This window comes from Bufo bufo, chromosome 1 (genome assembly GCF_905171765.1).
Source record: "Bufo bufo chromosome 1, aBufBuf1.1, whole genome shotgun sequence".
In the NCBI taxonomy this organism is placed as follows: domain Eukaryota; kingdom Metazoa; phylum Chordata; class Amphibia; order Anura; family Bufonidae; genus Bufo; species Bufo bufo.
In genome coordinates this window covers 762,984,388-762,997,460 of record NC_053389.1, presented here as the reverse complement: position 1 = coordinate 762,997,460, position 13,073 = coordinate 762,984,388, and the positions used below count along the sequence as shown (strand labels likewise).

At 40.5% G+C, this 13,073-nt stretch overlaps 1 pseudogene; it reads left to right on the top strand.

Annotated features, from left to right (window-relative positions):
* Positions 1-6,474: 6,474 nt before the first annotated feature.
* LOC120987542 lies at positions 6,475-6,594 on the top strand (annotated as a pseudogene).
* Positions 6,595-13,073: the final 6,479 nt, after the last annotated feature.

The window sequence follows — 13,073 nt, the reverse complement described above, 5'->3', positions numbered from 1 at the left end:
CTCCTATCCCCAGTGTGGTGCACAAGCGTGACACATAGCTAGAAATTTGGCACAAGTCAAAAGGAACATCTTGTGTCACCTACTAGTGGCAGCTAGGATGGTAATCCTCAGACACTGGAGGTCAACTATAGTGCCCTCTCTGCATGAGTGCTCTGAGGAAATCAGGCACATTCATCTAATGGAAGAGTTAATTGTAGCATGAACACACTTCAGCATTTAGTACTTTGAAACCTGTGGATGATATTCATGGATACAGCAGAGTATGATTCTCTACTCACTGGTTGATCATGGAAGTCGGGTTGTGTTTTTTTTTTTTTTAACTTTCTCTTGTGTTGGCTCTTTCCCCTTTCTCCTCTATGCCTTTCCCTATTTCTCTGTGGCTTCAATTCGGTTTCTCCTCTTATAACATTTGAGAATTATAGGGTCATATGGGCCCTTGATTGATCCTCTACATGCAGGAGGTTAAATGTTGACTGAGGCCTTAACCACAACTAGCTCTTTGTTAGGTCATGCAACTGCATATGGACTGTCACCTTGACATGTTGAGACGATATTACGGTACAAAAAGCCATTAGTGGAAGCAGGTGCGGGGGTTGCAGGTGCGGGGGTTAGTCAGAGATCTACTGACTAGCACTAGCAGAGGGAATGCAGCTTTGACTGTTCAAAGATAACAATGTTATGACCAGCTAAGATATATTCTATATGTATATCATCATACTTTTTGTATTGATAAAACTGTAATAAAACCAGATTATACCTAAAACATGGTCCTTCTCAATTATTTAATTCCATGTAAACCATGTTTTTTAAAAAAAATAAGACAGCAAATCTGTTCTTTATTCAGGTATTTATCAGGTAGAAGAAAGCAACAGTTTGATGTTTAGAAATGTCGCAGACATTTGACAAAACTGTCTGTAAAGATCAAAATATTGGTTTCTTCTGACACAAAATGCAACACGGTCCTGGCTCCTCATATGTCTACCGCTCAGGAAATCTGCATCAGAGCTAAAAATGAAGTGTCACGAAGAAGCCTAATACGAGACCTTTCTTACTCAAGTAGGCATGAGGTAAAGACTTTCAAAGAATTTCAATATGAGTGCACAGTGTGCCTAGGCTGTGGGGAGCTAGTAGGACTCATAGGTGCATTGCTAGAGGTATTTCTGATAGATAAGGAATGTCAATTCTGAGGTGATTTGGAATTTTGTGGATACCATCCAGAGGTGGGACTTGAATCCCCTGTGTCTCCTGTAAAAGGCCCCTAGCATCTGCCATTTAAAATACTTGCATCATACTATGTAGTAAAATGGACTGTGCTCCCCCCTCAGGCATCAGAGCCCAGGTGTGACTGCTACCTGTGCACCCTTATAGCTATGTCCCTGATAACACCCTTTAAAATGAGTTGAGCGCAACACTGAATAATACCCTTTGTGACAGAATGTATAGAGATAAGCACACATTGGAGCTGCTCATCTGGTGACCCAGTGGCTTAAAAAAACTGTTCTGCTCTGGGCACAATTTACATTTCTACATGGTCCACCTGACCATGACAAACCAATAGGAAACCTTTTTAAATTGAGTGATCAGTGAAATCACAGAGTGGTCATTGAAATCACAACTTTACAGATACTGCTGCAGGTGAGGGAATACGGCACATACACCCTGAGGATGTACACCATGACACAATACCTCATCAGGGCCTTTAATACCCCCATCCTCTGCTCTGGCTCCTCAGGGGCTCGTTGCATGAAGAGCCATACTTTATCTCCTACTACAAAACTCAAATCCTGAGCACATTTCCTATCTGCCCCCTTCTTTTGAATAACCTGGGTTCTTCTTAGGTTCAACTATGCACAGTTTGTCTGCAGTGATATCAACCTATGGATTGTCAGAACTAGAAGATGAAAAGGACCAACATCGTAGGTGAAACCCATAGTTGCAAATGGCTATTAATGACAAACTCTCCAAATGCTAAATGAGATACCCAATCAGATCGATTATTGGAAACATAACATCTCAAATATTGTTCTAAGGATTGATTTAAATGTATTACCATTAGAATGTGGATTAAAGACACATGAAAAAGAAAGAGTAACTCCCAATTTAGAGTAAAACAACTTCCAAAATTTAGAAACAAATTGTACCCCCTGATCAGACACAATGGATGGCACTTATCAATAATGGCGTAATTTGCGCCAAAAAAATACTAACATTATAAATCAAAAGTGGTGATTTGTTTCACCTCATATATCAAAAGGCACACAACACTTTTAAAATGTGACAATTTAAACATATACTTGATTACTCGCCTAAGACCCCGATACCTGTTAGTAAGGTATGGCAGGTTTCCTTTCGAATCATCTGAATAGCCAGCAATTTCTGTCTGAGGCCAATATCGTTTTTTCCAGTGACAACCTCCCCGTGAATAGCCTGGGTATTTCCCAGGCATTCAAAGAAATAAACAAGACCTATAAGAGATATGTAAGATCCCTATGGGAGATAACGAGTCTAGAAACGTATCTCCAGCAAAAAATTGTATACAGAGGGAAGCGCATTCGCATTACCCCGAATGCGCATCAGGAAGACACAGAGTTTTTCAAGGGGTGGGAAGATCTGATAACAGAGAACTCTCTACGCATGCAAGCCTACATATGCGACTATGAGAAAAAGTTACTTATTAAACTAGCGTCACAACTTGAAAAAGAGATAGCTGACATTCAGATATTCCGAAACCAAACAGAGTTTGGGAATTTAGAAAGCAAATTACAAAAAAATATTGAGAACTTGCAAACAGAGATCAAGGAAAGGAAACATAAAAAATACCTGAGGGACAAAAGAGACTTCGATACCGGCCATATATATAACAACAACAAAAATAATAGTACACCTTTTTTCTCTAGGAGTACTGAACAAAGAGACTATACAGATATATCAGAAACCGACAATTCGGAATCTGAGGGAGGTGGAAAATACCCCAGAACAGGAGTAAAAAAGAGGAACAAACAGTATAGAGGCTCGTACCAACAGAGGAATTACCTGCAAAATCCAGCAGGGAATAGAGGGCCGAATCAAAGTCGACCATGGCAGGGTTACCCACAGGCAAATCCAACATCCACCATACAAGGGGTAAAATGCACAATCTACCTTACCCTCTACATCTATTATTTCTGCGCCCTCCTTGGCACAAGGAATACAAGGGGCTGTTCCACAGAATGCGATACAGGGGGGTCCCACAACAATACCTTCTTTTTTAGTGCCAGGTGTGCAACTAAGAGACCGAGACAAGTGGGGGTACAACCAGCAACAGAGAATATAGAAGGGATTACAAGTATGCAGATTATCAATCTAGCTGGAATAGATCTAGAACCCCATCATATATCCCTATTAAACAAAGGTCTCTCATTTACACCTACACCAGGCTTTGACTGTTTTACCTGGGTCAAAGACGTCAATTTATTTGCCAGGAAACTGGCGTTACATAAAGAATTTAAAGAAAAAGAAAAACAAGACCCAGGTAAAAGAGAGCGGGAAGCTCTTGTGGTGTTGGAAGAACTGTCCAGAGAAGGTAGTGGAGAAAGTCTAACATGTCAAGCACCATTTACAGACCTACATCCGAAATCTAAGTACACACCTCCCTTCTCAGGGTATGCAAGTGTTGAAACATTTGTGAACTTAGTAACAAAAGACCTTGAGACAATAAAAACTAAAAAAAGTGAGGTGGGCAATAACCTTAGCCCACAAGAGATGGCAGCTCTGGCTGACCTGGTGGAAAGAGAAGATGTGGTAGTGAAACCCTCTGATAAAGGGAGCAACATTGTTCTAATGAAACAAGAATAGTATACTGACATGGTGAAAAGACTTTTGAGGGACGAAAAAACATATAAAAAACTAGAATTTAACCCTACGGATAAATTCAAAAAAGAGCTTGAGAGAGACCCTTCTGAAAAGGGCTAAAAAAGAGAACCTGATCTCTAAAGAAGAATTTAAAATTCTGTTCAATCCGTGCCCTACATTAGCAACCTTTTACGCCTTACCTAAGGTACACAAAAAGAGAGACCCCTTACCTGATAGACCGATAGTCTCTGGAAACGACAGTCTATGTGAAGGCATCAGCACGTATGTGGACATAGTGATTAGGCCCTTTGTTGCAAGTCTCCCATCCTACATAAAAGACACATTAGACATGGTGAGAAAACTTAAGGATATCGAAGTAGGCCCAAACACTTTTATAGCGAGCCTTGATGTCGAGGCGCTATACACCAGCATAGGTCACGGACTAGGAGTAGAAGCAGTTAGAAAATACCTATACACGAAGGGGACACAGATTCACAACCACAATGAGTTTGTAATAGAAATGTTACAATTCCTTCTCACTCACAATTATTTTATTTTTGATGGCACTTATTATTTACATATGTAGAACAAATTTGTTCACACCGGGTTTTCTCCGCTGTGATAGGGTTCCCACCCCAGAGTGTAGTATAACAAAAAATCACAGCAGTGAGAGGTATTCTTTGATTGCAATTTATTTTTGCAGGTAATATGCGACATTCATGTGAACGCGTTTTCGGCTGTATTAGCCTTCATCAGACACATTGCCGCTGCAATGTGTCTGATGAAGGCTAATACAGCCGAAAACGCGTTCACATGAATGTCGCATATTACCTGCAAAAATAAATTGCAATCAAAGAATACCTCTCACTGCTGTGATTTTTTGTTATACTTATTATTTACAGACACATGGGACTGCAATGGGCACGGTTTGTGCACCAAGTTTTGCAAATTTGTTTTTAGGGTGGTGGGAAGACCAGCACGTTTTTATAGAAGCCAACACAAAATACACGGATTTAATAATATTTTGGGGGAGGTTTATAGATGATATCCTTACTTTTTGGGATGGGGCAAAAACAGAGTTTATTCAGTTCACAGAGAAATTAAACACTAACAGTTTGGGCCTAAAATTCACTATGGAGATTCAAGAACACAGTATTGGCTTCCTCGATCAAAAAATCATGATGGATGGCAGTGGAAGGATTCAAACAGAGATATACAGAAAATCCACATCCACCAATAGTTTTTTACATTGGCAGAGTTTCCATCCACAGCCATTAAAGAAGGGAATTCCTATAGGTCAATACCTTAGGGCAAGACGGAACTGTACTGATACTGAGGCTTTCACCAGAGAAAGCAAAATATTGTATTCCAGATTCCGGATGAGGGGCTACCCTTAAAAAGTGTTGCATCAGGCATATAACAGGGCAAAAAATACGGATAGAGAAGATCTTCTTAAAGAAAAAAGGAGAGACAGTGAGAAAGTGATTAGATGCATAGGAACATTTGATGTTCAAAATAAACAAGTGTATAATATCTTAAAAAAACACTGGCATGTCCTAAAATCAGATAGGGACCTGGCACAGATACTCCGAAGGAACCCGAGTATCACATACAGGCGTGGAACAAACCTGAAGGAAATGATGGTAAGGAGCCACTTTCAAAAAACCTTCAGGAAGAAAGAAACATGGCTCAGAACAAAAGGCTCATACCCGTGCGGAGCATGCAGTTTCTGCGAATATATGGTACCCAAGAAGGAATTTGTCAATCCTGTAGACGGTAAGGTTTACAAGATCAGGGAATACATGAACTGCAGGAGTACGGGCATAGTGTATGGAATACAATGCGAGTGCAACATGATATATGTAGGAAAGACAATTCAAGAACTCAGAAGAAGGATTTCTAAACACTTCAGTGTCTTGAACACGATGGAAGAAACACCTCTATCTAGACACTTGCAGAGATTCCATAAGGGCCAAACCACAGGCCTGAAGATCTGGGGTATACAGAAAATAAAGGCAAGCCCTAGACAAGGTAGCATTGATAAAAAATTACAGCAGGAGGAGACTAGGTGGATATACCGTCTCCACTCACTAACACCTAATGGTCTGAATGAAGGATTTACTTTTTCTCCTTTTTTATAACTTGGAGATAACGGCATCCTTATAAATTTAGAAATGAAAGCAAAGGAAGAAGAAACAAATAAATGAGGAACTCTAACAGAGATTTTTAGGGGGGTTTCCATAATATAAAATAATATATAAAAATCCATTAAGGGGTGAAGATTATGCCCGGAGGAAACAAAATATAACATATTGGAAATAGATCTACCTGTAAAGGAGTAATTAATAAAAGTGGAAAGAGAAGCATCATCCAATCAAGCATAAAGAAGGAAAAAGAGAAAGAAAAAGGACAAGAAAAACAGAAAAATAATAAACAAGGGTTCAAGGACCCTGAGTGAAGAGATGTCTGCGAGGTACTGACCGGGAGCCTCTGGTCCAGAAGGGGATCCTATAGACGGTGCCATCCGGAGGGAAAAGGAGAATGAATCTAGAAGATAAATAACAACAACAAAAATAATAAATAAAAAAGAAGACCCCATTAATTTTGAATAATTATTCAAGGATAAATGAAATAAAATAAATTGTCAACGGTTATTCTAAGCTGAATGTACCTGCACTCGTCAGATCGCAGAAGATAAGCAGCTTAAGGCTTGGCAAGTACCAGCTTGGGAGACTGGTTGGGAATCCCTTGTTTCCGTTTTTTAAAAAGACCTGCACGCCATCCCCTGAAGACGCCGGTCATACGGCGAAACATGTAGAGATGCAGGTTTAACATTTTAGTTCAGACTTAGAGAGGAGGGAACCCCAGCATGGAAAATAATACACAGCTAAATATACAGCTGGTGTAGAGATTAGATTAATCAGAGGTATAAGGAAAGGGGGATTGTCCTGAGAAGCCATCAGGCACCCCGCCAGTGAAAACGTGTATCCAGAAAACTGATATAATTCCCACCTCTCTAAATTCTGAGGAATTTTAAGCTTAGTAGTTAAGAGTTCAAAGACATTTTTTAAGAGGAACTAAGAAAATGTATGTTTTATATAATTAATCAGTGAGGTGTCAAAAAGCCACACTTTGGTCCTAGAGACCCCTGAATCTCACATATATCAAAAGGCACACAACACTTTTGAAATGTGACAATTTAAACATATACTTGATTACTCGCCTATTTCTCTTGATTTGCGACGTTTTAACGTGAATAGCACGAAAATGCGCCTTTTTTTTAAACAGAAGTGCGCAATTTCAGCCAACCTGACAGACTTTTGAAACATATTTGCAGCTTTTGAAGCATATTTGTGACATTTCCACTGGTAAATTGCGACTTTTGTCTCAGACTTGGGACGTTTTTATTATTGTTTTTGTTGAATGTCAATTTACTGGCAGAACCTTGCTGTTTAGCTCATTTATATTAGATTAAAATAAATACTTACCTGTTACTTGTTCCCAAGACGAGTTTTTTTTTTTTTTTTCATAAATACAAAGTTTTGACCAAAAGTTGCATCTTTCTGCCATAAATGCGACTTTTTACACAAAACATCACCACATAAGCTGGCTTCATTGTCTGCCAAAATTGGAGCCATTTCTGCTGATAAGAGGATGATAAATGAGGCATAAATTGCGCCAATTTGATAGCCCCGCCCACTTTGACATTTATAACTCATTTCTGGAGTGTTGCATTCTTTACGGTGAAGTTTCTAAAGAAAACAGTTGATATATTTTTGGCACATTTTACGCCATAATTCTGGTGCAACATGCTTAGTAAATGTCCCCTAATATCTTCAGGAATGCAATGGAAGCATACAACATGTGTAATGTTAGTAGATAGGGACAGACACGGACAGTGAGTCCTAACTAGAACCCCTCAGGGAAAGCTCTAAGTAGCATGTCCGGAACTTGTCGACGTTCCCTACTCTGCTAAGGTGCCAGAAAAACAACACCAAGGGACAAAGACAAGACACAGAGACAAAGTCATACTAAAATAGGTCAGAACCAGGAGGACAACAAAGTACCAAATCAAGAGACAAAGAGTAGTCAAATAGCCAAGCCGAAATCAGAACCAGACGGGAAACTCGGTAATAATATGTTAGACAGAAAGTGGTCAAGCAGACAAGCCGAAGTCAAAACACCAGTAATCCAAAATACGCAACCAGGACCAGGAACACATAGACTATCACTGGTATAAGACCAGGAAGGGGTTTAAATAGAGCACCGAGTCCCAGGATTAGAACCTGATAGGTCAGCTGAGCAATCATCACACTGCTAGTCTCTTCCAGCACACGCCCGCTGTGTGAGAGAGCATTGCATCCTGTTGCTAAGGATGCTGTTGCATCACTAGGGGGTGTGGCTTAGCAGCTTGTCTCTCCCGAAGATCTCGCCGCTGGAGCCTGGACAGGTAAGTTTGTGACAACATGATTGATAAACAGGGAGGGCAATTATTTTGCACTGGGTAATTTATTAACCCCATAACGCATAATGCCATGCATGTACAGCATTATGAGCCGAACCGCTTAATTTAACCCCAAAGATGCCCCGATCAACACCGATAACAGCATCTGTGAGGGAAGGCAGAGAGACGCGGCTCCCTCTGCCTTTCGATCGGAACCGCCACAGAGAAAATGTCGGGCTATGATCGGTTACCATGGCAGCCTGGATGCTTCTGAAGCTTCCCAGGCCTACTATGGTAAGCTCCCTGCTGCGCTGTGGATGAGACACAGCTCAGCAGGGAGAGTATTAGAATCTTATTCACCCTAATAGATTTCTATTACGGTGAATAGGACAAGGGATCAAAATATCTCATGTAATAGCCCTCTAAGTGGGCTAATAGTAAATAAAAAATAGTAATAAGCGTGTAGTGTCCCACTAGGTAAAGGTGGGCACTACATAAGGGCTAATAGGACCATTGTAATGTATATGATGTTTTATGTGCATATTCCTGTTTATCTGTGTATCAGGCCTGTTAGGGTGTAGTTCCTCCTCCTAGACAGTAAAGGGAGCTAGGGAACCCCTAATATATATAGTTAGGCCCAGACAGGAAAAGAGTAGTGTAGTCCAGGAGGCTAGTGAGTGCAGTCTAGCCTGCCTGAGGTTCTTGAGCCAGAGTTAGCTCAGAAGTTATCACCAGGGGAAGAGTTACCTCCTGAGAAACCTGCAGTTCCCACCAAGTACAGCACAGAGCAGAGCAGAAGTGTTTTCAGCTAGACCAGAGAGCTGAAGGGCAGAAGGATCTATCTAATGCAAGGAGATATATACTAGAGAAAGTTTCTTTACCAAGGATAAAGCCACCAATAGGGCATACGGGCCTTGGGATCAAGACAGACAGGAGTTCTGAGGAACAGTGCACAGGATTTCTGGGGAAAAGTTGCAGCCTGATCTGTGAGTGTGTTTAACCCTCTGAGTATCTTGCAAGAACATTGTTGCCTGCCATTATTGTAAAAGCCTGCTTGAAAACTGCTTCTGTCATATGGAACTGAACCTAAAGGACTGTATATAGTTAAATGTTCCAGTAAAGAAAGTTTTGGTTCACTACAAACTGTGTTCCTCAATTATTCCTATCATCAATCGGTGTGCCACCGTTACAGGCACTGGCATCACGAATCTTAAATGGATCTTGCCACAGGTACATTAAAACCTGCAACACCCAGGGCACCTCACCTACCATCAGGCCTGGTCCCTATACACAGAGAGTGCCCCAGAGGACTACTGTGCCAGCCTCTCCATCACTGCTGTACGCCTGCCCAGGGTCATCCTAAAAACTGTGAGTAACCAAGAGCAAGCCTCGTTTGCCTAAGTAACCGTGACCTCACAATCGCAATACCCTGCAGGATGCGTACTTCAAGCGTAAATGTGGCGCACAGGATCCCACAATGACCAAGCAGAGGTGCACTCAGTAAAGTGGACTCACCCTGTCCACTCAAAAAGACTGAATAGATATAGTGAAGAATCTGGGCACTCTCAAGATATTAGAACCATATAGGAATTTATTGACCTTTAAACAACACTAAAAACAACAATAAAAAGGATGATACCAACGTGTTAAAATGGCTATAAATACTTGACAACAAATAACATGTAATGTATTGGCTGAATAAATGGTGGTATAATACCTATCTGGTCTGGATAGTGCACCAGTATTAGACCCAAATGGCACGCACAACAAATAAAAACATAAGATAATGTAATGCTTTAAATCGATGAATAAATATTCGCATAAATAGCAGCAATATTTGTGTCCGAATATAAAATCTTCGCAGGGAACATGGTGGCTACAATTTTCGTATAGCTCACTCCCTTCTGACACGAAATAATCCCAAAGTAAAATAATGCCAACAATATTCGTAATGTCCTGAAAAAATCCAGTACAATAGTAGTTAGAGGCAACGTTGATTATTTAATGTCCCACTCTGGAATAAACCAGCAAGCTGTAGCGGCGTCCCGCTATGTATTCAAACCAGCGGCGTCCCACTGGAATATAAACAATGCGATTTTAATGAATGTTCTGCCATTGAACAAAAATACTATGAGAATCCGGCAATATCTTTTCAATTTCCAGTGTTCAAAGGTTCGGGGTCCTGTCTTAGCTAGACGCGCTTCGGGGCATTTAATCGCTACTGAGGAAGGGGCGATTAAATGCCCCGAAACGCATCTAGCTAAGACAGGACCCCGAACCTTTGAACACTGGAAATTGAAAAGATATTGCCGGATTCTCATAGTATTTTTGTTCATCACCGCGTAAAGGGTAAATGAGAAAGAGACCTTTAAAGACCACAGTCTACAGCAAAGATCGGTCTGCACGTGTCAAACATTTACCAACGTGGGAAGTGAAAACTATTATCGCTCGGATAAAACTGTTTTTCACACATAAAGAATGAATCAGTAGAGCGATTTTGTGCGAGAAAAAGTCATACGGTAAGACACTTTTCGAACTTTTCCGGCAGAACATTCATTAAAATCCGCATTGTTTATATTCCAGTGGGACGCCGCTGGTTTGAATACATAGCGGGACGCCGCTACAGCTTGCTGGTTTATTCCAGTGTGGGACACTAAATAATCAACGTTGCCTCCCACTACTATTGTACTGGATTTTTTCAGGACATTACGAATATTGTTGGCATTATTTTACTTTGGGATTATTTTGTGTCAGAAGGGAGTGAGCTATACGAAAATTGTAGCCACCATGTTCCCTGCGAAGATTTTATATTCGGACACGAATATTGCTGTTATTTATGCGAATATTTATTCATCGATTTAAAGCATTACATTATCTTATGTTTTTATTTGTTGTGCGTGCCATTTGGGTCTAATACTGGTGCACTATCCAGACCAGATAGGTATTATACCACCATTTATTCAGCCAATACATTACATGTTATTTATTGTCAAGTATTTATAGCCATTTTAACACGTTGGTATCATCCTTTTTATTGTTGTTTTTAGTGTTGTTTAAAGGTCAATAAACTTCTGTATGGTTCTAATATCTTAAAAGTGCCCAGATTCTTCACTATATCTATTCAGTAAAAAAAAAAAATTGAAAAAAGTTTTAAAAAAATCCCAACTGCCATATATACGGTCACATGTCCCTTATGAGCCTATAGAAGCTCGCAGGCCCTTAGTCTCCACATACACACAGCTTTGCTCCAGGTTTCCATAACAACCCAGCCAAATTTTCTTCACTGCTGTAGGGTCAGCTTTAGGCTAGGGCTGCACAACACATAGGGCACAACTACACTGCTACATGCATCCAACTTGGAGGGATTTTTTGCGACTGTCGTGTCGCAGTCGCAGCAAGTCGGAGTGCGACACCATAGCCTATCATTATAAAAATTATTGCGCGACTTTGGTACAACAAAATGTCGCGCGAAACATCTGGTCCTGTAGCCCTAGTCTTAAAGGGGCAGGGCGCTGTGGAGGTCACTGTTAAAGGGGCGGGCACTGTGGAGGTCACTGTTAAAGGGGCGGACACTGTGGAAGTTACTGTTAAAGGGGAGTTCACTGTGGAGGTAACTGTTAAGAGGGCAGACCACTGTGGAGGTCACTGTTAAAGGGGCGGGCACTGTGGAGGTCACTGTTAAAGGGGCGGGCACTGTGGAGGTCACTGTTATGGGGGATACTGTCAATATCTTTTAACGACACACAAAATCATTAATTAAATAGATGAAATATACCTGTGCGAAGCTGGGTCCTTCTACTAGTATAAAAATATATAAACCATAGAAAACATATTAGGTATCGCCGCACCTGAAAATGTCTGAACTATTTTTTAGTCCTCTTGTCCCCCCCAAAAAAATTGAATAATAGTGAGCAAAAAGCTGTACATATGACAAAAATAGTACCAATAATAACTACAGTTTGTTCCACAAAAAACAAGCCCCATACAGCTCTGTAGCCCGAAATACAAAAAAAGTTATGGCTGTCAGAAAATGGCAATGCAAGGTTTAAATTTTTTTTTTAAAGGAAATTAAATAAAATAAAATCTATACAAGTTTGGTATAGCAGTAATCGAGCTGCAGAATAGGGACATCATGTCATTTTTAATGCACATTGAACGCCGTGATTGCAAATCTCAAAAATCTTGGTGGCATTGTGTGTTTTTTTTAATTTTACCCCACAAAAAATGTTTTTCCAATACAAAACATGGTAAATTAAATGGTAGCATTAAAAATTGCATATCGTCCCGCAAAAAATAAGCCCTCATACGTCTATATGAACGGAAAAATAAAATGTTATGGTTATTGGAATGTGGGAATGAAAAATCAACCGAACCGAACCAGAGTTCGGGAAATGTTTTTTTACAGTACAAATTATTTTATGAAGTTATTACCCGAAGTCTTGCGAGACTTTGTGAAGCAATAACTTCTGCCCATCGAAGCCAATACATTCTAATACTGTACAGAGATCCTGCTCTGTACAATATTGGAACGAAGTTTTATGCAAATCGACTTCGGATGTTTCATCCGAAGTCGATTCGCTCATCCCTACTGATGACCTATTCATCCTCTTCAAACAGCTGACTGGATACCTCCTGAGCAGAGGTCATCCTAAAGATTGGTTGTGACAGATCCATCTGTATAGACCTATATTGCTGGTTCGTCTGTTTGCCTTCATTTCGCTGGATTTCCTGTCCGTAGGCCCCTGTTCGTGTGTTTCCCCAAATACCGATTGGAACTACTGAACGGAAGGCCACCCAG